General features: G+C 43.8%; 1 protein-coding gene and 1 pseudogene across 1 annotated transcript in view; both read right to left on the reverse strand.

Annotated features, from left to right (window-relative positions):
• The window catches only part of LOC111153517 (Janus kinase 2), a 150,052-nt gene extending 136,666 nt beyond the window's left edge, over nucleotides 1–13,386 (reverse strand). Inside the window, exons 1-2 of the mRNA XM_022512573.1 lie at nucleotides 13,370–13,386; nucleotides 8,814–8,893 (exon numbers count right to left, since the gene is read on the reverse strand). The gene's annotated coding sequence lies outside the window, so the exon portion shown is untranslated. The remainder of the gene's footprint in view (nucleotides 1–8,813; nucleotides 8,894–13,369) is intronic.
• A 4,394-nt stretch (nucleotides 13,387–17,780) lies between these two features.
• LOC111153518 lies at nucleotides 17,781–19,087 on the reverse strand (annotated as a pseudogene).
• Between the last annotated feature and the right edge of the window lie 2,252 nt (nucleotides 19,088–21,339).

Consider the following 21,339-nt stretch of genomic DNA (forward strand, 5'->3'; position numbering starts at 1 on the left):
ATAAATGGTGCTGGGAAAACTGGGCAGCTATATGTAGAAGAATGAAACTCGACCATTCTCTTACACCGTACACAAAGATAAACTCAAAATGGATAAAAGACCTCAACGTGAGACAGGAATCCATCAGAATCCTAGAGGAGAACATAGGCAGTAATCTCTTCAATATCAGCCACAGCAACTTCTTTCAAGATATGTCTCCAGGGGCACCTGGGTGGCTCAGTGGGTTAAGCCGCTGCCTTCGGCTCAGGTCATGATCTCAGGGTCCTGGGATCGAGCCCCGCATCAGGCTCTCTGCTCAGCAGGGAGCCTGCTTCCTCCTCTCTCTCTGCCTGCCTCTCTGCCTGCTTGTGATCTCTCTCTGTCAAATAAATAAATAAAATCTTTAAAAAAAAAAAAAAAAGATATATCTCCAAAGGCAAAGGAAACAAAAGCCAAAATAAACTTTTGGGACTTCATCCAAATCAAAAGCTTCTGCACAGCAAAGGAAACAGTCAAGAAAACAAAGAGGCATGCCACGGAATTGGAGAAGATATTTGCAAATGACAGTACAGACAAAAGATTGATATCCAGGATCTATAAAGAACTCCTCAAACTCAACACACACAAAACAGATAATCATCAAAAAATGGGCAGAAGATATGAACAGACACTTCTCCAATGAAGACATACAAATGGCTATCAGACACATGAAAAAATGTTCATCATCACTAGCCATCAGGGAGATTCAAATTAAAACCACATTGAGATATCACCTTACACCAGTTAGAATGGCCAAAATTAGCAAGACAGGAAACAACATGTGTTGGAGGGGATGTGGAGAAAGGGGAACCCTCTTTCACTGTTGGGAATGCAAGTTGGTGCAGCCTCTTTGGAGAACAGTGTGGAGATTCCTCAAGAAATTAAAAATAGAACTTCCCTATGACCCTGCAATTGCACTACTGGGTATTTACCCCAAAGATACAGATGTAGTGAAAAGAAGGGCCATCTGTACCCCAATGTTTATAGCAGCAATGGCCACGGTCGCCAAACTGTGGAAAGAACCAGGATGCCCTTCAACAGACAAATGGATAAGGAAGATGTGGTCCATATATACTATGGAGTATGATGCCTCCATCAGAAAGGATGAATACCCAACTTTTGTAGCAACATGGACGGGACTGGAAGAGATTATGCTGAGTGAAATAAGTCAAGCAGAGAGAGTCAAGTATCATATGGTTTCACTTATTTGTGGAGCATAACAAATAGCATGGAGGACATGGGGAGTTAGGAGAAGGGAGTCGGGGGAAATTGGAAGGGGAGGTGAACAATGAGAGACTGTGGACTCTGAAAAACAATCCGAGGGGGGTGGGAGGTTGGGGGAACCAGATGGTGGGTATTAGAGAGGGCACGGATTGAATGGAGCACTGGGTGTGGTACAAAAACAATGAATACTGTTATGCTGAAAATAAATTAAAAAAAATGATTTAAAAAAATAATAATAGATAAATAAATAAAAATTAAAAAAAAAAAAAGACAGCTACATTGAGGCTCCCATGTATGCTTCAGTCAACAGCCCGCATCAACTACCAATCATGTAAGTGAAGACACCTCCAGATGACTCATTCTAGTCCCCCACCTTCACAGTACCCCAGCCAACAAGTCTTCCCAACTGAGGTTCTAGACTTTGTGGAATAAAAACAAGGCATTCTTGGTGTACCCTATCTGAATTACTGAACCATAATATCTGTGAGCCTAATAAAATAGTTGTTTTAGGGGCACCCGGGTGGCTCAGTGGATTAAGCCTCTGCCTTCAGCCCAGGTCATGATCTCAGGGTCCTGAGATCGAGCCCCACATCGGGCTCTCTGCTCAGCGGGAAGCCTGCTTCCCCCTCTCGCTCTCTCTGCCTGCCTCTCTGCCTACTTGTGATCTCTGTCTGTAAAATAAATAAATAAAAATTAAAAAAAAAAAGATTCATTTGTTTAAAAAATAAATAAATAAATAAAATAGTTGTTTTAAATCACTAAGTTTTGTAGTAGCAAACAGCAATAGCAACCGGAATACACACTGATGGAAGTGAGCCAGAAGAGGGAAAAATTGAAAATGCAAGAAAATGAGGGAGAAATAAAATAGCAAAGTACTTGAAGGCAAAAGGAGATGGGTTTCTCTACACAAGTAGTGGAGAAGCCTTAGATACAACACTGACCAATTTACTCATTTTAAAGAGGAAAAGGGCAAAGGCACCTGGATGGCTCAGTTGGTTAAGCAACTGCCTTTGGCTCAGGTCATGATCTCAGGGTCCTGGGATGGAGCCCAGGTCAGGCTCCCTGCTCAACAGGGAGTCTGCTTCTCCCTCTCCCTCCACTCTTCACCTTCGGTGTGCGCGCGCGCTCTCTCTCAAGTAAACAAAATCTTTAATAAATAAATGTGAAAAGGGCAGAGTATAGGCACAGACACAGGATGAGGAGGGGTGTTACCGATGGTGGATTATTTAGAAAGATGGAAGTAAGCACCAGAAGATACTTAGGAAATCTGAAAGTGGTTTACTGGAAAGCAGGAATCAGAGATGGAGAAGGAACAAGAGGCTGGTTTTTTTGCTATAAACCATAGTAAACCATTACTTAAGTTTATTCACATATTACTATGTGACTCCACATTTCCAAAGTATATACAAGTTTTTTTAAAAAAGATTTATTCCATTCTCTCCTTTTCCAAATGAGGGGGGGAAGGTTCAATGATCACATGAGTTGCTCAAACTCATTTTGACAGCAGTTAGTCCCCGATCCCCCTTGATTTCCAAAACAGTGCACTTCTTCACATCACACTGATGTCCAAATTACAAAATATTACCTAGTGTCATTTTATTTCATAATCAGAATGTATTAAAGTCACTTTAGTAAGCAATAATGAATACCCTAATCCCAAGGACTGACAGCAAAAGAGCAGGTTAAAGTATGTCCTTGGGAGATCAAAATAAACATTCTGGCAAAACAAACAGCCCATGGATTCTCAGCCTAGTCCACCTCTGATAACTATACTGTACAAGTTTTAAAGACAGATTATGCTTTCTTTTACCCTTTCCAGCTCTCCTAATCTGAACAGTTTTAACCATGCTACCTTCACTTCTATAAGTTATTTACCAAGGATTTCTCTTTCCTTTTAGAAATTAATACCTTATCATTTTATTCAGGTTTTACCAGTACAGACACACCCAGAGATCATCTTTCCAACCTGCGAGACCACTGAAGGTCTAATAAGACCACTGACTGTCTACTCATTCAAATAATATATGTGTAAGGCTAATTCCCACAAGGAATAGCAGTTACTTATATAGTGTGATATGAAAGGACACAGATGAATGACAAAGACTGTCAAAAATACATCCCTGTCTTTATTATGCCTGAAATTCTCATCTTTAGTCCCAGTGACGAGAGCTTTGGATAGAGGTCACCATTACTCACCCAACTGTCAAATCCAAAGGTCATCTATTATACTAAGGAGAACAAAATACTAACAGTGGCTATTTCTACATAGGAAAACTATAAGCAATTTTCTTCTTTCTTCTAGTTTTCTTGATTTCATGTTAGGAACGTTTTTAAGGCCTTTTTTCAGTTCTAACTCTTCTCATTTCTTGGCGGTGATCAACAATGATCAAAATGTTAATCATTCCCACCCTCTTAACCTACCCACCCACTTGCCTCTCAGGCCGACTGCTCCTTCTTCATCTTTTTTGTCAGTTCCTCTTCTTTCACGCTGTAATTACGGGCAATACCCAGGGCTCAATTTCAGCTCTTCTTTCTGACTACCACAATTTCAGCCTTAAATTTCTCTACTGAGTTCTACTTAACTACTGTCTAGCCATCTATTTTCACTTGACTAACCCACTGTCATCTCAAACTCAAGATACCCAAATTTAAGTCCAGCTGTTTAGATCTCTCCAAACAGCTACTAATACTTACATTCTTATCTCTGTCAGTACTGCCATTTAAAAAATTCTAGTTCTTTCTTTGTCACTAACTGGCTGAGTAACTTTGAACACACTTTTAAATCTCTCTGGGCATCGGATTCCTAATGCACAAAATCGATGGACTAGCCCAGATGTTCTCAGATGTCTTGGCATTCCAACAGTCTTCAATTTCTTACGTCATTGTGGGTCAAAACTTCAAAGTCATCTTTGATTACTCTTCCTCCCCCTTACACCACCACCACATGCTCCCTTCCTATCCAGTCTATAATGAAGTCTTATGCGACATCTCTCGAGTCCTGTTTTCACTAAATCCACACACCAGGCCTAGATTATTTTCCCAGCTCTATCACTTCTCTTTCCAATTCATACACAGCACTGGTACCACAGTTTTTCCTAAAATACTCCTTTAGCATGCTCTTTCTCAATCCAAACTTTTAAAGTTTCTCTGTTACCTATGGAGCAACGTACATTCTTCCCATCCTAGCACTTAAAGGCATCCATAATCTAATTCCAATCTCTATTACCAACCTGATTTCTTACTACCCTACCATACAAACCTTCATTTCAAATTGTTTTATGTACTGTTCTCTGAAAATGTCATGCATATTTTGCTTCTCTTTACCACTTGTACAAGGTCCTTCCTCTTATGCAAAATAAAATCATGCCAAGTTTTGATTTTACCTCCTCTCTGGAGCCTTCCCTGCTCACTTCAACTCTAAGTCGTCTCAAATATCCATAATTTTTATTATTTACCTTATCTTCCAAATTACATTTTAAGTTCTCAATGAAAGGAACCTATTTTATATCTTTCTGCATCTCTTTGGACATAACAAAGTACCTTCTACATTGCAGATATTAATAAATATTTGTGTGGTGACTGACTAAAGCTCCTTTCTAATACACAGCACTTACTGAAAGCTCCTCATGTGTTCAGCACTCCATGTATGTGTTCCTCAAAGAATATACAACCAACAAGAAAAGATAAGGTTAACACTAGGGAAATAATTATCAAACTACCAAATCAGGATATATAAATAAACTACGTGAAGATCCTCTGTGACTTAAAAGAACAGCAGAAATATAGAAAGGAAAAAGCAGTATGTAGTGAGAAACAGTTTCAGAAATGAGGAAGAATTTTAACTGAGAGTATAGCCATAGTAATTGTAGTAATAATAATGATGATTATTAATAATTAATAAATTAATAATTACAATAATAACTAAAACTTAAGGTGTGCTTAATGTGCCAGACACCAGTCTTAAAGACTTTTCATTTATTAATTCACTTCATTCTAATCACAACCCTATGGAAAAAGTACTACAGTCATCCTCAAGTTTTCAGATGAGATTGAGGCCCTACTTTGTTATGGAATAGTGAGTGTACAAAAACAGAACTGGGCTAGGTGGAAAAAGGATGGAAAACATAAATGGAAGTTAAAAGCTGAAATAAGCATAACTATTATCAGAAAATGTAGAAAGTGGCTTGAAAGACTACAGCAGAGAATGCTCATCGAGGTTCCTTAAAGACCAAATAAATAGGGCAGGGAATAATGACCAAGTCTCCTGAGAGCCAAGAAGAGAAAGTTAAATTTAACAGGTAGAGTGTGTGAAGCCACTGAAGATCTGGGGACAAAAGAATGCCACAATAAGGAATATTAGTGACATTTTTATTGTGGATAAACAGAAGAAAGAGATGCTGGATTCTGAGAGGCTGATATGACTTTCAATATTCTAGGCTGAGGAAATAAGTCCTGGTGGTAAAGTAGGTAAGCAGAGCTATGAGGGAGAAAAGAAATATGGACAGGACATGTTGAATGGGTTAACACAAGAGGTGAATGAAAGAGGTAAAGATGATACCTAATTTATTATTTTTTAAAGATTTTATCTATTTATTTGACAGAAGGAGAGCATACAAGCAGGGGGAGTGGCAGGCAGAGGGAGAGGGAGAAGTGGGCTCTCTGCTGAGCAGGGAGCCTGATATGGGACTTGATCCCAGGACCCTGGGATCATGACCTGAGCTGAAGGGAGACACTTAGCTGACTGAGCCACCCAGGCATCCCAGATGATACCTAATTTAAATCTATATGATCAGGAGAGAAGGAAATTCTAAAGGGGTATAAAAATGATGATTTTTCATTTGGGGCATGGTGAGTTTAAGGAGACATTCAAAATACTAGAAAAGTAGGCCTGGAATAACCAGGAAGTGACCAGAATAACAAATGAGCAACAGAATTTGGTTTTGTTTGTTTAAGATTTTATTTATTTATTTGACAGAGAAACACCAGTGAGAGAGGAAACACAAGCAGGGGGTGTGGGAGAGGGAGAAGCAGGCTTCCAGCTGAGCAGGGAGCCCAATGCCGGGCTAGATCCCAGAACTCTGGGATCGTGACCTGAGCCCAAAGCAGGTGCTTAACAACTGCGCCACTCAGGTGCCCCAGCAACAGAATTTGTTTTAAAATGAAAGAACTAGGGGCGCTTGGGTGGCTCAGTTGGTTAAGCGTCTGCCTTCTGCTCAGGTCATGATCCCGGGGTTCTGGGATAGAGTCCTGCATCTGGCTCCCTGCTCAGCAGGGAGCCCACTTCTGCCCTGCCTGCCACTCCCCCTGCTTGTGCGCATGTGCGCTCGCGTGCACACTCTCTCTCTCACGCTTGCGCTCTCTCACTCTCTGTGCCAAACAAATAAAATCTTTTAAAAAATTAAAATAAAATGAAAGAACTAGGCAGATGTTATAAAGATATTAAATAGGAGAGGAAATATACTAAGCCATGATCAGCTGGTACTGGCTTTGCATCAATAATTTTATCAATAATTATATCAATGCTTCTGGTGGGGACAGGAATCAGTTAGTGACCAACATTTAAAAAAATGCAGTTTTTCCATTTAAAAAAATTTTGTTCATATCAGAAAAGTCAACCAAAAGCTAAGGCAAGGGTTCCCAAACTTTCTCCATTCAGGGAATTCTTAGTTTTAGTAATATTTTCACAGCACTCCTGTGAGTGGTGTGAATACCCGAGTAGGTGAATTCAAGCTACTTAATATCCTTACAACTTAGTTCTTGTCCGGCCTTGTACAACTTCTTGGAATCAAACTGAACAACATCACACTCTCATTTCCTGTATCACACTGATCCTCATACAGTAGTTGCTTTTTATCAGAACAACTTCTTAAAAAAAACAGCTTTCAAAGACATGGCATTGTAGAAAAGAATGTGTCAATTTAACGTTGAAACTGTGAACTACCTCAAACTAATAGTTCCAAGCCTGAGTTCACTGCTTCTCTTGGGCACCTCAGCACACAGTTTGGGAAACTGGGAGCAAAGGCAAAGGGCCTAAAAAGAGGGAAAACAAAATCTAAGAGGGGAGGAGCAGAAGAAAGTTCTTAGCACAGCTAACCACAAGGGGGCAGCACAATAGTTGGTAGAGGCCACACAATGGTGGAGGGAGGGGTGTCAAGTAGAGATAAGAGTGGAACCTTCCCATAAAAAGGCTCTAAGAAGACCGAGTTGACCAGTTCAAGAACTGTAAGTGCTTTTTCTCCTTCTACTGAAGAGGAAGAATCACTGGTCCCTGGCAGACCACCTCGTGCAGAGTGATATTGCCCTTCTCTAAATCTCCTTTGCCTGCCCGACCCATGATAGTAGCCAAGGCTTCAACAGTAGCCAAGCATTCCCCTGCACAATCTTACTGATCCTCACAGCAACCTTTTAAGAAAAGCGGGGCTCAAAGACATTTTAAATAATACGACTATCAAGGGGCAGGAACACCAGGATTCAAACCCAGATCTGACTAATGTGCTTCCCTAGTCTGCCTCAAAAGCATCCCACCTTTCAGCGACAGCCAGGTGAAGTAGAGAAAAGACATCATGATCCCTTCCCATAACTGAGACACCTGTCTCTGTCACTAGGAAAACCCACTATACAAAACAAACCATTGTTTCCTTTCATTTTAATTTTAACATGCTATGAACTCCAAACACAGGACATTCAGTTCAAGCAAAAACAAAGCTTCACACTCTCATGTAGTCAGCAAATACCGTAACTTTCCTCTACAGGTAAGTACATGTACTATTAAGGCAAGAGTTGGACACATCCAGTTTGCGGGTATGTTTCTCTAACAGACATGTTGCACGTGCAAGCTAGTGATTTCCACACTCGTGATAAAAGGTGAGTGGGGTGGGGAAAGACAGGTCTTCAAATGTGCTGGGTGTTGCACAGAATATCTGCATTAGCAACGACTCACTTGTACAACCTATTAAGAAACCAAAAGCAATTGTCATCTCTCTTATTCCCACTTCTAGTTTCCTTCTCCACAATTTCTCCTTCCCTCTATGACATACTCAGCCGCTTCTGTCCTTTCATTCAAAGAAAAGGAGTCTCTCCTGACTGATTAACCACCACCGGAAAGCAAACTGGGTAAATTCAACCGACACAGCAAACTTGGGCAGATAAAACCACCCAGGAAGCACTCAGCGTGGTAGCAGAAACCCCAGCAAGAACAGCTAACGTGTTCTCTCACTTGGTATCCCTTATTCCTTCAAAACGTTCCTCCTTGAAAGATTAACAATCTCTGGCTGCTCGAGGAGAAAGAGTAACTGGCAACGCTTCTTCTGCAAAGCCTTATTACTTGTATGATCGGAGGAGAAAGAAGCAGCGGTATCTCTTAAAGGATCCGAGAGGGCAACAGTAAACACCCCGGAATCGCCCTCCCGGACCAACATTCTAAGTTCAGCGCTGCCATTTTCAGAAGGCTAAACCACAAGGAGCCCGGCCTGTCTAAACACGCTCCCGGCCGTCCTACGCATGCACTCCCGGTTCCCCACACTCGCCTTCCCCGCCACCGCACAGCCCAGCCGCCAGGATCGCAAACCCACCTTCGCGAGAAGGGGAGGAAGGGCCTTTTTCTTCAGAAGCGCAACGGTTCACATCTTGATCCCTCGCCAGGTTCTGAAACCTAAAAAAAAGAAGCAACCGTTATTACCGCAGAAATCCAGGGGAAATAGATGCTCTCCCCTAGGCCATTCCGACGTCTAGAACATTTTAAAGAGCAGTAAGGGGAGAGGGAAGGCGGATACGAGGCACTCAGGGATGCAAAGAGCCAACAGCGAAACACGCCGCTGCCGGCTTCCTCTCCCAAAAGGAAGGCTTTTTGCCGAGAAGTTTACTGCCCTAGGAGGGGCAGAGCGGCGGTCAGAGGGTGGGAGGGAGGTGTACCGACGCCCGCTGCCCCCACCCAGAGGCCAAGCAGCGATCGCACGCACCAGCTGCACCGATCCCGCGGCGAGGAGCGCCCCCAGGCCCGCAGGGACTGCTTCGACCCGGCGCCCGCGGCGGGCCGAGATCTGCGGAGCCCCCGGCGTGGGCAGGGGTCCAGGCGTCCGCCAGGCTGGGCCCTCCCGGGCCCTCCCGCGCTGAGTCGGCTCCCACTCACATCCCTGGGCGGCGAGCCCCGGGCCTGTCCCCGCGCGGCCGCAGCAGCTCTCCGCCCCGATGCGCGGCGCGAGTCCGGGCCCGGGGGCCGAGCGGCCGAGGCGGCGGCACCAACTCCCGAGCGCGCCGGGCGCCGGCCCAGCCTGTCAGAGCTTAGAGAAGCGGTTGGCCGCGGCCGCCGCTACCCCCTCCGGCTTCTCTTCCTCTCTCCTTCCTCCAGCTCACACCACTTCCACTTTGGGCAGCCAGGAAGCCTGTCGTCACAGGCGTCGTCTCCGCCCTCTCCCGGGCCACCCCGTCTTCTCAGTGCCTCAGGCGACACTGGCTCGGAAGCTCTATTTGCGCCGGCGTCAGCCTCCTCTCAGGCGGACAGTTCGCTGCTGACTGAGACAGAACCGCCGGACGGGCGGGGGCGGGGGCGGGGGCGGGACCCAACCGCGCACCTCCTCCCCCGACTGCGCGTGCGCGCGTGCGCGCGTGCGCCAAGCCGCCGCGCTGCCCTTCTCCTGGCGCGCGCACGCGAGCGCCGTAGGCCTGGCAGAGGCAGGTCGCGCACAACCTGGGCTTCTCGGGAAGTTGGCGGGAGCGCGCGGAGAGTCCCGGGCCGTCCCCTGGGAGAACAGGCGTGGGAAATGGAGCCAGAGCTGGCTACCCGGGCCCCACAGCCCCCAGGAGCCCGGCGCTGGGCCTGGCCCTCCCCCAGACGGGCGTGTGTGTGGCCGCCGCCCGCCGTGGAGGCGGCTGGGAATGAGTCAGCCCCGTCGGGAAGGCGACCCCTGCACGCAGCCTGGCACCACAGCGCCATCCTCCCGTGCCCTGGTGTTGGTTCCCCTTCTGCTTTCGCTTCCACGTTCCGCGTCCGGCAAACCTGTCCTTCCCCAGTCCAGGCCTCTAGGCCGAGGGGAAGTGGCACCGAGGGTTGGGGCAACATTCACAGGCACTGTTTAGTGCAGGTGCAATCCCGAGCGCCTGGCTCCAATCCAAGAAAAGGATGAGGGTGGAACGAGGCGCCCAGCTGCTTGCCGATTGGCGACAAGACCCAGCGAATGAGGAGAAAGAGCCCACCGCCTCCCAAAAGCCCCACTGATTCGTTCAACGAATATTCGCATAGCATCTACCAGGTGCTGGGCTGCAAGGGCTCCAAGGATGCTGCTATGTAATTGCAACCCGCATTCTACTTGCTCTACTGGAGCATATATTCGGATAAAAGTGACGAATATACTTTGTATCATATACCAGGATATAATTGCACCTAAGAAAAATAATACAAAGTAAAGGAATAGAAAGTGAGGAAGCAGTGTGCTATTTTAGTGAGGGTGGCCAGGAGAGACCTCCCAGAATAAGTGACATCTGAGCAGAGATGCGAAGGATGAAAATGAGCCAGTCGTGTGACTACATGGGAAGAGAGTTTCAGGCGGAGGGACTAGCAAAGGCAAAGACCCTGAAAAAGGAATGGGCTTGACAAGTTCAAGGACCAGAAAAGAGGTCAATGTGGTTGGAGGACAGTGAAGGAGAGGGCAGTGGAAAGAGATGAGTCCAAAGGAGTAGCCTGGAACCCAACTATGTATGGTCTTTCTCACTTATTAGCCCTCTTTCTCTCTGAAACATTTGATGCATTTATACCTGTTTCTCCATTCACAAATGATGCTGAGATTCAGGTCTAACTTGAATTTAATGATTTCTTTAAATCAACTCACCAATGCAACTCTTGCATTCCTTCTTACATAAGACCCATTGCAAAAGGTCTTTGAGCAGATGATAGCAGGATAGGAAATGACTTGAATTCATACTGACTCCTTCAAAGTAAATAGTGAACTACAGCTCTTGTTTTCTCATAAGAGGGAGGGATTTACGTTTTCTCATAAGAGGGAGGGAGAATTGCGTTCCTATGGCTACTGTTTTACAAGCAAAATATGCTGGAGAGTCCTTATTTTTAATATCTAAAAAGGAATCAAAAATAATTGTGAGTCGATGGCAAATCTAAAATCTGCTTAGAATATAAAGGCCAAGATCACAAGCAGCAACCACCATGCAAGTTCCCTTTTCCTGAAAATGAAAACTGTTACTGGAGTAGAAACCAGAACACAGACCCACACAAAAAAGATAAAATGACAGAGTTGTCCTTCATGTCACAGCTAAGATTAAAATCATCTACCTGAATTGTGGAAATGGAAACATTCGCTTTTGTGAGAAAAAAAAAAATGCCTGCTTTATGAACTCTGAAACAGTGCAGAGGTATTCACTGCAATGAGCAATATTTCTATATTTTATAATACTTATTTATTCAACCAGACATGGTGCCTGTTACCAGCCACTGCCTGTTTGCAGGAAGGAAAAAGTGAATATTCAGAATTCCTTGTGGGGGAAGGTGTGGTGTCTAAATGGGTGTCTCTTGATAGGATGGGAGCCCCGAAATGCAGGGTGAAGATCAGGTGGGATCCAGGGGGCACAGGAGGCGAAAGAGTTCACCCAAGGCAGAACAAAGGAGATAGAAGTTTATCAAATACACAGAAAGGGAGCTGTGCGCAGGACAGCCATGGAGGGGCTGTCTGCACCAGGTAGTGGGTGGGGGCCATTTTTCAAAGAGGGAAGATTAAGAGGTATGGCAACATATGGAATTCTCCTTTTCTTGGTAATTGTGCCTACATGTAAATAGCCTATAGGTCAGTTAGGGCCTCTGGCTATTTTGGACCTTCTCTACATTCCATTGCTCAATCCTGTTTGCCAGAAAGCAGCCTCTACAAAGGGACTTTTTTTTTTTTAATAAAAGTGATTTGGATATGGAAGACAGGTGGACTGAAAAGAAAAGAAAAATTCTTGGGTTTATAGAATTGAGAAATTTATCTGCCTGCCCAGAGAGATAAAGTGACTTGTTTAGGGTCATTCAGAGAGTGGAAGCCTCTCTTCTCACTAAGACAGTATGATTTTTAAGTCAATATTCCCCTCTAATGTTGAGCTCTTTTCACCCTGTAGAGAATTTTTTAGCTCTTTATGTGATCCCTGGTAGTGGCATAGCTAGACAGTTGCTCCCAGGGCAAACATTTCAGAAAGATACCCCTATTTTTGATAAGGATAAAAAAGAATTCCAAGAGAGCAATTTTTTTTTTTTTCTATTAGAGAAAGAGTGTGGGGCAGTGGGGCAGAGGGAGTGGAAGAGAATCTTAAGAAGGTTCCATGCCCGGTGCAGAGCTTGACATGGGGCTGGATCCCATAACCCCAAGATCATGGTCTGAGTTGAAATCAAGAGCTGGAGGCTTAACCAACTGAGACACTCAGGTGCCCCCCAAGAGAACAAATTTTACCAAGTCTTTCATGACATTCTTTCACATACTATGAGAAAGAAGAAATGTGGGTTGGAGGATTTATTTAGATTCAAAACTGATTATATGGCCAGATCTAAAAGTAAAAATTAGCAGCTAATTGTCACCTTTATGGGGCAGTGTGTGGCACCCACTAAGATCCTGTCCTTCCACTGCAGCAGAACATGGCAGCAGTGGGTCTCGCTACTGCTCTCCAAACCACCTCCACAGCGAGACTGTGACAATGTTGTCAGATGGGGTTTTGGCTATTGTGTCTCTGTAAAGTTCTTAGGTGGTTTTGATGCAAAGGCAAGGTTGAAAAGACGTGGCCAAGGGTTTAAGAACTTAAGCTTGAGAGTCTGGCAGACCCAGGTTTGAATCCCAGCCTTCACCAAGGATGTCATTTAGATTTTCTAAGCTTCCATTTCCTCATCACTATAATAGGGATAGTAATATCTTCCTTGAGACATCTGGAAGATTAGATGAAAAAGTATTTTTAAACCCTTAGCACAGCTATTAAATGCGTATTATAGTTGTGGTAAGGTCAATTTACAGATATCAGCAGGCTGGGAGGTATGAGAACTATGTTGGATTTTATTAGTAATCCTGAAGCATTTGTCACAATCTATCACATTCCACAGAACTGTGTGGGCTGTAATGATAAGGACCGAGTTTTAACAGAGATAAATGCAAAGACTTACATTTGGGCTTTTTCACAATGGGTTTGTTGCCAGAACACAGGTGTCGTGAAAACCACTGCTCAACCTAAACCAAAAGGGGAAAGAAAAGACTCGCATTAACATCGTCATCATTGGACACATAGATTCGGGCAAGTCTACTACACTGGCCATCTGATCTACAAATGTGGTGAGATCGACAAAAGAACTATCAAAAAATCTGAGAAGGAGGCTGCTGAGATGGGAAAGGGTTCCTTCAAGTATGCCTGGGTCTTGGATAAACTGAAAGCTGAACATGAACATGGTATCACCATTGCTATCTGCCTGTACAAATTTGAGACCAGCAAGTACTATGTGACCATCATTGATGCCCCAGGACATAGAGACTTTATTGAAAACATGATAACAGGCACATCTCAGGCTAACTGTGCTGTCCTGATTGTCACTGCTGGTGCTGGTGAATTTGAAGCAGGTATCTCCAAGAACAGGCAGACCCATGAGCATGCCCTTCTGGCTTACACACCGGATGTAAAACAGCTAATTGTTGGTGTTAACAAAATGGATTCCATTGAGTCACTCTACAGCCAGAAGAGATACAAGGAAATTGTAAAGGAAGTCAGCATCTACATTTAGAAAATTGGCTACAACCCTGACACAGTAGCATTTATGCCAGATTGTGATTTGAATGGTGACAACATGCTGGGGCCAAGTGCTAACATGCCTTGGTTCAAGGGATGGAAAGTCACCCGTAAAGACAGGAACGCCAGTGGAAGCAACGCTGCTTGAAACTCTGGATTGCATCTGCCACCAACTCATCCAACTGACAAGCCCTTGTGTCTGCCTCTCCAGGACGTCTACAAAATTGGTGGTATTGGTACTGTCCCTGTGGGCCGAGCGGAGACTGGTGTTCTTAAGCCTGGCATGGTGGTCAACTTTGCTCCAGTCAATGTTACAACTGAAGTAAAGTCCACTGAAATGCACCATGAAGCTCTCAGTGAGGCTCTTCCTGGGGACAACATGGGCTTCAATGTCAAGAACATATCTGCCAGAGATGTTTGTTGTGGCAATCTGGCTGGTGACAGCAAAAATGATCCACCAATGGAAGAAGCTGGCTTCATGGCTCAGGAGATTATCCTGAACCATCCAGGCCAAATCAGTGCTGGGGATGTACCTGTGCTGGATTGTCACACAGCTCACATTGCTCGCAAGTTTGCTGAGCTGAAGGAGAAGATAGATTGTCATTCTGGAATAAAGCTGGAAGATGGTCCCAAGTTCTTGAAATCTGGTGGTGCCGCCATTGTTGATAAGGTTTCTGGAAAGCCTGTGTGTGATGAGACCTTCTCTGACTATCCTCCTCTAGTCCGTTTTGCTGTCCATGACATGAGACAGACGGTTGCTGTAGGTGTCATCAAAGCAGTGGAAAAGAAGGCAGCTGGAGCTGGAAAGGTCACCAAGTCTGTCCAGAAAGCTCAGAAGGCTAAATGAATATTATCCCCAATACTTGCCAACCTCATCTTAATCAGTGGTGGAAGAACAGTCTCAGAACTGTTTGTGTCAACTGGCCATTTAATTTTAATAGTAAAAGACTGGTTAATGATAACAATGCATCATAAAATCTTCAGAAGGAATGTTTTGCAGACCATTTGTTTTTGTGTGTGTGTGGCAGTTTTTAAGTTATTAGTTTTTAAAATTAGTACTTTTTAATGGAAACAACTTGACCAAAAGTCTGTCACAGAATTTTGAGACCCATTAAAACAAAAGTTTAATGAGAAAAAAAAAAAAAAGATTTACATTTGGGTAAAAAACCAAATATAACCAAAAAACCTATGCATTAAATGATGAAATAATAAAAACATCATTCTTAAGAGGAGCAAAAAAAGGGACACCTGGGTGGCTCAGTCGGTTGGGGTCTGCCTTCAGGGCTCAGGTCATGATCCCAAGGTCCTGGGATTGAGTCCCATATAGGGCTCCTTGCTTGGCGGGAGCCTGCTTCTCCCTCTGCCTGCTCTGCCTGTTCAGCCTGCTGCTCTCTCTCTCTCTGACAAGTAAATAAATAAGATCTTTAAAAAAAGAGAGAGAGAGAGAGAGAAAAGTGAGAGCAAAAAAAGACACAGAAAAGTCCTTGGAAAGGGAAACAGGTCAAGCAAATGGTTGGGGATAGATGGGGAGTTGCTTTGTTTCTTTCCAAGATAGGGAAGAGTACTTTTCTGAAGGCAAGGGAGGTAGCTATGGAGAGAGGCTGATTTATTCCTGGTCTAGTAATACAAACGGAAAGGCAAAGGCCGGAGTGTGAATCAGATAAACAGACAAGCTTTGAACCACCCAGGTATTTTAGAATCATTCATTTCAAAGTTTGCTTAGCTATGGCGGTGGAGGGAGTCGAAAACCTCCTCTGTACTTCAGCATATCCCTGATCTCTCATCCTTCCTTATAGTCCCAAAGATAAAGGTGTTCCTAGCAAACAGATGGCTCCTTCCCTTGAGATCACCAGATACATTTAACTTTGGTGTATGAAAACCAAAAGTTTTCCCCTCTGTAAACAAGGAATTAATAACCTTCTTCCAGTGAGGATAATTAATTGGTGAAATATGCAAAATGTCTATTATAATTATGCTCTACTGAAACTGTTTTACTTAAAACAGGGGTATAGTTAGCAATTCATTAAAAATATTTTTCTTTATAAAAGGAGTCATATCATGATTCACTCTTAAAAATAGAAATTCCCCTGGCATAAATTTTGTTTACAGAGCATTTATTCCTCAGTTCTTATTTAGATTATGGATTCTGCCCTCTTTCTCTAAGAATGGTCCTCTTCACCCGGAATAGCCAGAGGCTATTATTGTTCATGACCCAGCCCCCACATCCATTGATGGCAGCATGAGTTGTCACCTGACTCAAGCTGAGCCAATCAAGGTCTCCCTTTCGGAGAAGCCCAAACTGGGATTCAAAGACAGTTGCTCAGACTTCTCTTTTCACTTATTTGCTTCCTATGCTCTAAAGTTAAATCTGCCATTGTGGTGTGGCCATCTTCATGTACATGGAGTTGCACAGAAGGCTGATTTGTTGGGGGGGAGGAGGGGAGATTAACACAGATCTAAGACAGGACAGATAAAAAGAGAGAAAGCACACCAACAAAGAGTCCTCACCGTGTTTCAGTTTCCTCTTCCTTCTAAGGCCCAAAGAAACTTCCTGTATTTGGTATCTTGAAAATATTTCCTTATGACAAATTTCTCCTTTTTACTTAAGCTAGATCTACTAGTGTAGAGTACTTGCTACAAAATAACCTGAAGAAGACAGATACTATAGCACACCGATGAGAAGAGAAACAAGAAATATTCTCTCAAATCCCAAGAGAGAAGATGTACAACTTTTAAAAATCCAATTTACCCACAAATTCTCAAGTCTATCTCCAATGAAGGAGCCAAGCATAACTATGTAAGTATCAGTCACAATCTGAGACATTACACGGAACCCATGTAATCTTGGTTAGCCAAAAATAAGCTATCTTTGAGCAGGGTGGCTACGTCTTACAGAGAAATTTTCCTCACCCTCACCTCCTCTTCCAAATCATCACTCCCTTCAGGGCTGTTGGGTTTTCTCTTCTCACTCACTTCATCCAACTTTCTCTGTAACTGAATTTTGTGAATCTTCTGGGCCATAGCTATAGTAATTGCTGTGATCACTCCATTTCAGTTAAACAATTGACCCAAGGGAAATCTAATTTGATATTAAAACATCTTACTGGTATGTTTAAATACTGTGTATTTCAATTTTACCTATGAAATACACAGTGGGACCAAAAAATGCTGCCTAAAGCGTTCTTCAACTTTAACTTCTACATACCCCCAATGTCTATAATTTGTCCTTAAGTATATTTGTTCAACAAAGAGATCCCTCCCCGTCCCCGTCTCTCCCTCCATGCCTTCTCTTTCTAAGTAAGGTCTGGAGGCTGCACTTCTTTACCTCTGCACGATGAGAGTTGGTCAAAGGGAAAGCCAGTGTTTTCCCCCCAGCATAGGCAGCTGGTAGTGAGGGAGCACCATCTTTAGGGTGGTCTTACTTTATCCACATTTCTGTCCTCTCAGTTCTTTTGGAAACCTGGTACCCAACAGTGGCTCATGTCTGAATTTGTTGACTTGAAATATGTTTTCTTAAAAAAAAGACACCTATGCTATTCTGGGCCATTGTTGAAATTATAGTAGCTGAAGGACTATGAAGTATTTTATTTGTTTTTTAACAAGGAATTTAGTTTTATTTTCTCTGTTCATTTCCAAAACCACTTAGGACCAATTTAGGAAAACAAAAAACACCTGTGGAAAGAAAAAAGTTAAACTTAAAAAAAAAAAAAAAAAAAGCCTGAGAAGGATTGGTGCCTTAGCTGTAGGGAGCTACAGAAATTCTGATTGGTCCAAAGAATTGAAAAGATACTGGGAAGCTAGAACAGGAGGCAAAAGAATGAGAAATTACTAAGGAAAAGGGTCTGGAAGTGGGCCACAAGGGGAACTAGAGGCGGAGGGGTTGGTCTGGGTGGAGGAGGGGGCCCCCACTGGTAGCCATCTGGTGGGAGCCCAGTGTATCCATGGGGGGCATCCGTGGAGGAGGGCCATGCATCCCATGTAGAGGCATAGACCTGGATGACGCATGGAAGAACCAAACGGAGGCCACTGGTGGGGGAAGGGAGGCATGCCCATTAGAGGAGGTCCTAGATGAGGCACTCCAGGTGGGGGTTGGGGTGATGGCTGCCCCCCAGAGCCTGATGGCCTGGAATGGGGATATCCTGACCCACGAGGGCCATGGTAGGCCAGCTGCATCTGAGACATCCCTGGATGGGGCATTGCATACAGTGAGAATTGGTGAGGATGTGAGTATCCATGTCCAGGATGTCCAGACCCTGCATTCCTGATGATGGTGGGCCATGTCCTCCAGCCCCAGGAGACACAGGTAATGGGGGCCTAGCTGGGGGTATCCCAGGTAGAAGGTTTCCAGGAGGCAGCACTGGGGGTGGGAGAGACCGAGGAAGAGGGCTACCTGATGGAGGAAGCCCAGATCCCAGTGATGATGCCACAGAATTGGGGGTTGAAGGTGAAGAGGGTGAATCTGCAAGGAGCGGACGAGGGCATCAGCCTGGGAGAGTAGGTCCTGGGCTGTCAGAAGTTGTTCGGCTGCTGAACCCTGGTGCTGACCTTTGGAGTCCTTCTCAAAGGCATAGGACACAGTGATAGGGCGGTTACAGAGATAATGCCCATTCAAAACGTGAACAGCTGCTTCCAAAGCATCAAACAAAACTAAATTAATAAAGGCATAATCTTTGGAGTTGCCTGTGTTAGGGTCCCGCACAATCTCTGGAGTTTGTAAAATCACCCCAAAGGCGCTGGAAATACCATAAATAGCTTCCCATCCATCTCTGAGTCCAGGTTACCAAAGACAATGTTGGCCCCACATCCAGGTTCTTGCGAGCTGATGCCTGGTTCACCTTCCCACACAGTTTGATCAGGTTCATGATCTTCGTGGCATAGTCAGCTTCCTTGTCGCCCAAGAATTCCACAAAGCCATGGCCTGGTGCTGACCTGTGACTTCATCCTTTGGCATGCGGGAGCTGACTACTGGCCCCGCCTGGAGGATTAGCTCCCACAGCCATGGCTGGCCAACCTCCCCGTCCAAGCCTCCCACGTAGACAGTGGCGCCCTGGTTCTGCTCGGAGATCGACCTGTCTGCGTGGCAAGGGGCTCCTGCATGCTCCATTATGAAGTGCTTGAAAGCCCACTGAATCAAAGTCATATGCAAAAGTCATCTACTTTCATAACTGTTAATAATGATTGGTCAGACTTCAGTTAGGAATTATAAATTGTGAATTACAAATTGAATCCATCAAGAAGACATGTGGAAGTCCTAACTACCATTAACTGTGAATGTGATTTCATATGGAAAGAGGGTCTTTGCAGATGTAATCAAGTTAAGATGAGGTCATTGGCCCTAATCCAATATGACTGACATCCTTTTTTTTTTTTTTTTAAGATTTTATTTATCTGAGAGAGAGAAAGCACACAAGAGGGAGGAGGGACAGAGGGAGAGGGAGAAGCAGACTCCCTGCTGAGCAGGGAGCCCGACACTGGTCTCAATCCCAGGACCTTGAATCACGACCTGAGCAGAAGAGAGATGTTTGACCACCTGAGCCAGACAGACACACAGAGCGAAAACAGCCAGGGAAAGAGAGTCAGAGACTAGAGTGATGCATCTGAACCAAGGAACCCCTCAAGCTACCAGAAACTGTAAGAGGCGAGGCAGGAATCCCCCCTGAAGGCTCCAGAGAGAGCACAGCATGGCCATTTGCTTAAGCACAGACTTGTAGCCTCCAGAACTGTGAAAGAATAAATTTCTGTTGTTTTAAGCCACCCAGTTTATGATACTTAGTTCCAGCAATATAGAAATACAACGCCCCTACATTTCTCAAACTGAAACTGAGAAAAGCCTGGAGAATAACTTTCTCTTCTAGTATCAACACTGGATACTGTCTCCAAGTGAACAATGATATCACCATTCATTTGAAGAAAAAAAAATACTGTTTCTTTGCTTTCTCCTTTTGGTGCTTTTGTTTACTTGTGTTTGTCTTTGGTTTTTCTTTCTTTTCTGTCATAGTCACTGCTTCTGTCAGAAAGCAAGCATGACGGGTGGTAATAGTCCACGGGCAAACTCTTTCTGTCAGGCAGTCTAATGCTATGAATATTTTAGTTTCGGGTGCTTTCTACTCAGATGCCAGTTCAACTCTTGTACTACTCACAGAGCCTGTTCTGGAAATCGACAGCACTACAAGTAATAAAGTATTTAGCAAGAATCATGCATCTATTATCCTTATCATCTTATTATCTATTATTCTTATTCAGGGACTAAGAAGATTTGTTGAACAAGCTACTTTTTTTCTTTTTAGATCTCACAAGTAAATGTTCCAAATAATATAGATAGCAAAGTATACGCAGTAGAAGGTCCCCCAGGCCCTCCTCACTTGCCAGATGTAACCACTGACGACTATTTGGTATGTTCCGTTTCAGACTTTCTCCTAAGCATTTTCCTGCCTATCTCCTATAGATGCAGTTTCGGGCTCTGTAAACAAAATGGGTAATTCTACACTTTTTTCTGTGACCATTTTTTCACTTCAACATGGAGATATTTCGTTCAACATGTATGCTTTTTAACTCTTATATGGTATTCAATAAAACAGGTGACTCCTAATTTATTAAATAATTCCCTGATCTATCAACATTTAGTATTGTGATTTTCACAATTAAAAATAGGGCTAAATTGGCACATCATTATATATTTCATGGGCACCAGGGTGTTCCCTACGATAGTCACTGGACTGCCTGGGCCAAAGGAAACACATATTTAAAATTTGGTGGCTCCTGTTAAATTGACTTTCAAAAATCTCATAGTAGCATATAAATACCCATTTCTCTGTAATCTCACTAACTCTGGATTTTATGATATTAGGTAATTTTAATTCCAAATCGCATTAATTCCAATAGTTCAACAAGTATCTATTAAACACCTATTATGTGACAGGTGTTCCACAAATGTCACACATTTCTTGGTATGTCTACCCATTCTTTTTTTTTTTTTTAAGATTTTGTTTATTTATTTGACAGAGAGATGACCAGTAGGCAGAGAGACAGGCAGAGAGAGAGGAAGCAGGCTCTTTGCTGAGCAGAGAACCCGAGGCGGGGCTCGATCCCAGGACCCTGAGATCATGACCCAAGCCGAAGGCAGAGGCTTAACCCACTGAGCCACCCAGGCACCCCTATGTCTACCCATTCTTGCCTCCACTTGTCTTTAATACACTTTTAAGCAGACATAATAATACTAGACTGTAAAATTCACCAACCGTCTTGACCAAGCAAGTAATTATTCAATCACATTCAAATATATCTTTGAAATCAGCTGCCTTATACCATTTTTCTTATGGGAGAAAATGATTTCTAAGGGTAAACACTGGTGACATA

Source organism: Enhydra lutris, unplaced genomic scaffold, assembly GCF_002288905.1.
Source record: "Enhydra lutris kenyoni isolate GAN:26980312 unplaced genomic scaffold, ASM228890v2 scaffoldscaffold33, whole genome shotgun sequence".
In the NCBI taxonomy this organism is placed as follows: Eukaryota; Metazoa; Chordata; class Mammalia; order Carnivora; family Mustelidae; genus Enhydra; species Enhydra lutris.